Source organism: Physeter macrocephalus, chromosome 14 (assembly GCF_002837175.3).
Source record: "Physeter macrocephalus isolate SW-GA chromosome 14, ASM283717v5, whole genome shotgun sequence".
NCBI lineage: Eukaryota > Metazoa > Chordata > Mammalia > Artiodactyla > Physeteridae > Physeter > Physeter macrocephalus.
In genome coordinates, this window is record NC_041227.1 from 55,304,574 (window position 1) to 55,312,406 (window position 7,833).

Genomic DNA, 7,833 nt, shown 5'->3' on the forward strand with positions numbered 1-7,833 from the left:
TAATTTGTTGTCTATTTACTGCAGGAAGGTACAGGACAGTGCTATCCATTAAAAATACAATGCAAGCCAATATGTAATTTTAAATTTTCAAGCAGCCACATTTAAAAAGTGTAAAAAAAAAAAAAAAAAAAGCAAGTGAAAATAATTTAATAATTATTGTACTTAACCCAATATATCTAAAATATCATTAGAAAATGTAATTGATATAAAAAGTATTAACAAGATATATTTCCTGTTCCTTGAAACCCAGTGTGTACTTTATACTTAGAACATATTTCAATTTGGATGCCAGATTTTCATTGCAAATACTTGATCTCTTTTTAGATTTCTTAAAATTTCAAGTTGAAAAGTACTTTTGTATACTAAGTTGTTTCAGACATACTTAAAAGTTTTCCAATAACTGACTTGAGCACAGTTTTTAATTTAAATTTAATTAAAGGTTTCTTCATAACATCAGCCACATTTCACATGTGGCTGGTGGCTGCTGTCCCAGACAGTGCAGGTCTGATCACAGCTGTTTTACTCACTGTATTTTCACCTATTTGCCTCTCACACAGCTGGTGTTTAGTGAATCTTGTGCTGGCTGGCTATATAAATGAACGGGGATCACAACTGACATCTGAGAAAGCTGAAATGAAACTTGATTTCATCTCTGAAATGAGATGACATCAATTTCAATCCATTTCAGATCTCTCCCAAGAAGTGATGGAAAGATTTATTACCTCCCAGCACTCACTGTTTTCTGCTCCTTGGCTGATTTATTTAGTAGGATCATCGAATGGTCTTTGTTTTTCTGAAACCTTTTTTAAGCTTTAGATATGTCTTTTTAAGTGCTTGAGAAATGGAAGGGAAACAGACTTGGTTCAAGCAGAATGCTCTCAGAACACGCTTTACTCCTGGGAGCTCGTGGTGGACCTAGGCTTGTAGGCTTCACTGCCCTCGGCATAGCAGGGCAGAAAAGCAGATGTAGAGGTTATCGGGGGAGCAAAGTAGCCAGTATGCTGGGTGTGTGCACAACTGGGAGTTTAAAGATTATGCACACACATGTTCAATCTGGCACCCAGGGTCCAAGTGATCAGAGTTGAAAGAAAGTTGAAAGGGGGACTGATTGACCTAAATGTCTCTGAAATGTGATTTTATCCATTGACATTCTACTTTAATGCAAAGAGCATTTTGTTGGATGAGCCAAAACATTCAGGGGGGAAAAAAAAAACCTGCCAAATACCCTAACATGTTCTATTATTTCAAAGGGTTTAAATGGAATGGTATAAAATGTACTTTCCCCCCATTCTGGGAAAACGTATTTTTCTTAAGGGCTTAAACAGGCTGGCATGTGTAATGATTACCAGTTGAGGCACAGTGGGGTGGTTTTGAGGATAGAAATGGTATTATTGGAAAGTCATTGTATGAAAATGCCTGCAGATGGACCCCTGGCTAAGGCTGTGCTGGAAGGGTATGGATGATGCCCAGGAAGTGCCCAGGCGTGTGGTTGGAAGGCAGGACAAATGAGGAGTGACAGTAGGTGGAAATGGGGAGGCTTTCAGGTGAGGTTGGGACAGGCAGATGGAGAGATGCTGACCCTTCCCAGGCAGGTGGCCTGAGGATCCCCTGCAGGGGGACGGCCAGGTCCCTGGCCGTTCTGTTCATACTCTGGTTGTTCTGCAGCTTAGATGGTGGCTAAATGAGGTGTTACGAGATCTGCTGGGGAGCCAAACTAGATAACCATCCTTTACTGCTGTAGCCTCTCGGTCTTGCCTTTGTTGGTTCACCTGTTCCTTTATTCACTCACTCACTTATTCCTTCATGATAATGTAGTGGTTAAGGCTGTGCACTCAGGGTGTCTGGGTTGAAACCCTGGCTCCCCTCCTAACTGTGCTCTCAGTCTCTGTGCCTCAGTGTCTTTATCTGTAAAATGGGAGTAATAATTGCCCTTACCTCAGGGGATTCTCAGGAGATTGAAGGTGTTTAATGTATAAATTGCTTGGAACAGCGCTTGGCACACGGTAACTGCTGTGCAAGTGTTAGTTGTATTCATTCATTTAATCTTTCCAGTCTGTCCCGGGGGTCAGGAGCTGGGGGATACAATTTTGACAAAGGTGACCAAAATAATGAAATCATTAAAGTTTCACAAGCCTTATGAAGAAAATAGGATGCTAAGATAGACTACCAGGTCTGTATCAGAGATAGACACTGACAGGTGAGGACAGGGAGAGATGTTTGATTGATTGATTGACTGATTTGGCTGTGCTATGTCTTAGTTGCAGCATGTGTGATCTTTAGTTGTGGCATACGGGATTTAGTTCCCTGACCAGGGATCGAACCCAGGCCCCCTGCATTGGGAGCGCAGGTCTTAGCCACTGGACCACCAGGGAAGTCGCCAGGGAGAGATGTTTATGCTGAGGCCTGAAGGAGCCTAGGATGTGAGAGCAGGTGGAAGAGTGTTGAGGCCAGAAGGAACAGCATGTGCAAAGGCCTTGAGCTGGAGAGGGACCAGCATGGCTGGAGGTCAGGAGTGGGGGTGAGGTGTGGCCAGAGGGGCAGACAGAGGCCAGCTCTCATGGGAAGGATTTTATTATGAGTGCATGTGGGTTGGGGTGGGTGCTGGGGGAGACTTAGGGGCTGTTAAGCAGGGAGTGATGTGATTGGATTTAGACTTTTAAAACATGACTAACTGTGGGGGATGAACCGTGGACATGGGGGATAATTAGGAGGCTGCTGCAGTTGTCTAGGTGAGAGAAGATGTGGCTTTGCCTAGAGTGATGGTGATGGAGATGGAGAGAGAGAAGGATGGAAGGAGGGAGGGAGGAATGAGTAGAGGGGGGGATGGATGGGTAGATGGAGGGAGGGAGGGGTAGATGGATGGAGGGAGGGAGGGAGGGAGACCTGATGGAATTGGCAGTACTTGCTGACACATGGGACTTGGGGTGATGATAAGGGAAAACAGGGGAAGCACATACGACTCCAGGTACCAGCTGTAGCAATGGGGTGGCGGTGGTACCAGTGCCCAGGATGGGGAAGAGCAGGGCGGGGACGGGGCAGGGAGTCACTCCCAGCCCCATGAGAGAGGAGAGCTGGAATGATCTCTTTATGTCCCCTTGGCCCCTGGACCCTTAAATGTCCTCTTTCAAGAGCAGATCAGCAGCCCATGGGGTGGGGCTGTCGCATGCCTCCTCCTGGCCTTTCCCTGGTTCCATCTGATTTGTGATTTCAGAAATTCCAGACTCGCTGGTGGAGCAGGCGGCCTCCTGCATGACTTCATGCTCAGGTGAGCAAGTCTCTCCGGAGACCTCATCACACTTCTGGTGACCCTGAACCTGAGACAGGGCCGGTAGGTGGCTGGGGAGGTGAAGCTGACCACTGCCAGGTGTGATTAGGGACAACCCCAGAGGGCCTTGGCCACATTCCCAGGCAGGCCATTTGGGAGGAGCAAGACCCGTTCTGCAAAGGCCACCAAGTCACCAGCATTTAGAGAAGCAAATAGCACTCTCTGGTTAAAATGGCCTTAAGCCATCCCAGCCCTAAGGCCCCTGGGCTTTTTCCTTATACCTTGTGGTCTCCAGGTGGAGTAAAAGACTTTAGCCAGGTGATTCTATTTGCATCTTGGGGTGGAGTAGATTAGAGAAACTTGGGGCAAATTGTTTGGAAAGAAGCATTTTGGGAATGTGAGATGTGGTTATATTTGACCACAAAGAAATTAACATGAATATGTTAATTCAATTCCAAGCCCAGGAAAAGGGTGAGGTGTCATAATTAATAATTTAATAGTATTTTGCAGTTGGTCTGCTGGTCTAAATAGAAGGTTCAAGAATCATAGACTCTGATAAACCATAATGGAAAAGAATATATAAAAATGTCTATATGTGTATAACCGAGTCACTTTGCTGTACAGCAGAGACTGGCACATTGTAAATCAACTAGACTTCAGTTAAAAAAATAAATAAAAAAGGAAGAAAGAAAGAAAGAAAGAATCACAGACTCTGCTCCCTAGATCTGATCTTCCCCAAAGCACCTACTTCACCTCCCCACTACCTCCAATACCTCCAGACTGGCCAGCCCTACAGCTCTGTTTTCTGTAAAGATCAGGATAATCTCTCCAACCCACCTCCTGACCCCACTGATATCCACCAAGGCAGTAGGTGAGGAATCAGACTGCCAAGGTTTGGATCTCAGCTGTGCAACCTTGGGTAAGTTAGTTAACCTCTCTGAGCCTTGGTTTCCAACTCTGTAAAATGGAGAAAATAAGAGTGCCCACCTCAAAGTTGTTATGAGGCTTCCATAAGTTAATGTAAAATAGATCAGTGGTTCTCAGCAAGGATGATTGTATCTCCCAGGGACATTTTGCAAATTCTGGAGACATTTTTGCTCGTCACAACTGGGGTGTGCTACTGGCATCTAGTGGGTAGAGGCTGGACATGCTGCTAAACATCCTACAGTGCACAACAGAATTATACGGCCCAAAATATTAATACTGCCGAGGCTGAAAAACCCTGACGTGTATAAAGCTCTTAGAAGAGGGCCTAGAACATGAAACACTGGGTAACATTTATTAAGCACTTATTGTTATTATCTTTATTTTCTCCTTCACTCTCTTGGGGTCTGCAGCCACCCAGCCTTCCCCTGAGCTGGGAGCAGGCAGCTCATAGACCAAAGAAGAGAGGGAGGTGGCAGTAAGGATGGCTAAGTAGTCCAGGTGGAGTTGAGTCTCAAAAGGTTTCGGATTGTCAAGGTGACACTGCGTCCTCTGCCCTCCAGGTTCAGCTGATCCCCACCTACCCCTGGGCACCAGATACACCTATCACTTTTCCACCAACACCAGCACCAGCCTGCAGGGAGCCCAGGAGGAAGGGAGTGGCCTTGGTCTCCAAGGCTTGGTCACCCTTGATGTGCTTGGCCCCTGCCAGATGGTTTTACGGGTGAGTATCTTTGGGTAACCAGGAGGTCACGTTGACATGGGGGAGGGCCAAGGGGAAGCCACAGCCCCTGAAATTTCCTATTTGTCTGATAAATGGAGAGGAGCTTTCTGAGGAATCTCAAATTCAGTGAGTGAGGGCTCTAGAGTAACATGGGAACATGGTGTCATTTTGGTTGTAGGAGGTACCATGGTAGGTCCAGTGAGGGGAGGAGTGGGGGTTAAAGAAGGAGTGAAGGGTATTTCTTGCAGCAAGTAGAGCCACAGGATGGGGACAAGCTGTGTCCTTGGGAAGACTGAGGGTCACAACTGGGGAAGCTGCAAGTCCCAGGGGTGAGCAAAGTCAAAGCAAGTTAAGGTCTTGTAGACAAAGGAGCAGACTAGGTTGGACACTGAAGACCTGGTTGGGGCCTCCAAGCCTGCCCTGGGTTCCTTTGTATAGGCACACCTCGGAGATATTACAGGTTCGGTTCCAGGCCACTGAAATGAAGCAAATATTGAAATAAAGCAAGTTACACAAATTTTTTGGTTTCCCAGTGCATATCAAAGCTATGTTCACACTATACGGTAATCTGTTAAGTATGCAATAGCATGATGTCTAAAGAAAGTACATGCCTTAAATAAAAAGTATTTTATTGCTAAAAAATGCTAATTATCATCTGAGCCTTCAGTGAGTTGTACTATCTAATAGTAACGTTAAAGATCACTTACACAGCTCATGCTAACAAAATAATAATGAAAAAGTTTGAAATATTTTTAAAATTACTAAGATGTGACACAGAGACAAAATGAGCAAATGTTCTTGGAAAAATTGTGTTGATAGATTTGCTTGATGCAACCTTCAGTTTGTACAATAAAAGCCGCAATATCTGGGAAGCACGATAAAACGAGGTATGCCTATACTGGGCAGTGGTGGTGTTAGTACTGGCTTTAGTCAAGGTGGAATTATGAGCTAGATTCTCTTGGTGGTTGTAGGTTTCTTTTTCATCAAGATTTTCCTGAAGCTCCTCCATGTTCTTGCAAGTGGAAATGCCTGCCCATTCTTCTCTGTCCCCTTTCTGATGACTCTCATGTGTTTCCTGGACAAACCCTCCCACCCTGCCTAAATGGTTTCTTAGTTTTCACTAAAGTCTTATGTCCTACTTGGGAAGCGTTTTTGAACTGGCTGGAGCATTTGCTGACAAGAGTTTCTCAAAACTGCTTTGGGGGATTCCCTGGCTGTCCAGTGGTTAGGACTTGGCGCTTTCATTGCCAGGGCTGGTTGGGAAACTAAGATCCTGCAAGCCGAGCGGCGCGTGGCAAACAAACAAACAAAAAACAAACAAAAAAAACCCCCAAACTCTTTTGTTATGTTTCATGTAGACCTTTGGATGGGGTCTTTTATGGGGTGGCTCTGAGCTGCCTCTGAATTCTTAAACTATCCAAAATGTTAGTCCTGGTCAGAGCTGCCTCTTTACTAGTCTTTGCTGTCCTTTGATTTCTATCAAAACACTGGTAGTTGTTTTTTCTGCAGGGCCAGTTTTCACAAGGCAAATTGTGTACTGCGGTTTTATTTGCTTGTTTGGTTTGTTTTTATTTTATTTTATTTTGTTTTATTTTTTTAATTTATTTCTCTTTTTTTATTGTGGTAAAATATACATAAATCATATTTATTTTAACCATTTATAAATATACAGTTCAGTGGCATTAAATACAGTCGCAGTGTTGTGTAACCATCACCACTGTCTATAACCAAAACTTTTTCATCATCCTCAACAAAAACTCCGTAACTATCAAACAGTAACAACCCTATTTTCCCTCCCACCAGCCCTTAGTAACCTCGAGTCCATTTTCTGTCTCTATGAATTTGCCTGTTCTAGGTACCTCGTGTAAGTGGAATCTACAATATTTGTCCTTCTATGTCTGGCTTATTTCACTAAACCTAGTGTTTTCAAGGTTCATCCATCTTATAGCATGTAACAAAATGCCATTCCTTTTTTGGCTTAATAAATCCCACTGTGTGTATATACCATAGTTTGTTATTCATTGGTTGATTGACACTTGGGTTGTTTCCACCGTGTAACTATTGTGAATCATGCTGCTATGATCATTGGTGTACAGATATTTGTTCAAATCCCTGCTTTCAGTTCTCGTAGATGTGCAGTGTAGGTAGTAGCAGAGTTGTTGTATCATATGGTAGCTCTACGTTCAACCTTTGAGCAACTTCCAAACTGTTTTCTACAGTGTCGTCTTCTTTTTCAAAAATTATCATAAATTTTAAACATATACAAAAGTATACAAAATACTGTGAATGTTCCTTGTATACCCATGAACTCATCCAGCTTTAATATTTACCAACTGATGGCTGTCACGTTTTATCTATACCCCCACCTGTTTCACCCTATTCCATAGTATCTTTTTTTTAAAAATTTACCTTATTTTATTTTTTTTTAACATCTTTATTTGAGTATAACTGTTTTACAATAGTGTGTTAGTTTCTCCTTTACAACAAAGTGAATCAGTTATACATATACATATGTTCCCATATCTCGTCACTCTCCCTCCCACCCTCCCTATCCCACCCCTCTAGGTGGTCACAAAGCACAGAGGTGATCTCCCTGTGCTATGTGGCAACTTCCCACTAGCTATCCAATTTACATTTGGTAGTGTGTATATGTCCCTGCCACTCTCTCACTTTGTCACAGCTTACCCTTCCCCCTCCCCATATCCTCAAGTCCATGCTCTAGTAGGTCTGTGTTTTATTCCCATCCTACCACTATCTTTTCATGACATTTTTTTTTCTTAGATTCCATATATATGTGTTAGCATATGGTATTTGTTTTTCTCCTTCTGACTTACTTCACTCTGTATGACAGACTCCAGGTCTATCCACCTCATTACAAATAACTCAGTTTCATTTCTTTTTATGGCTGAGTAATATTCCA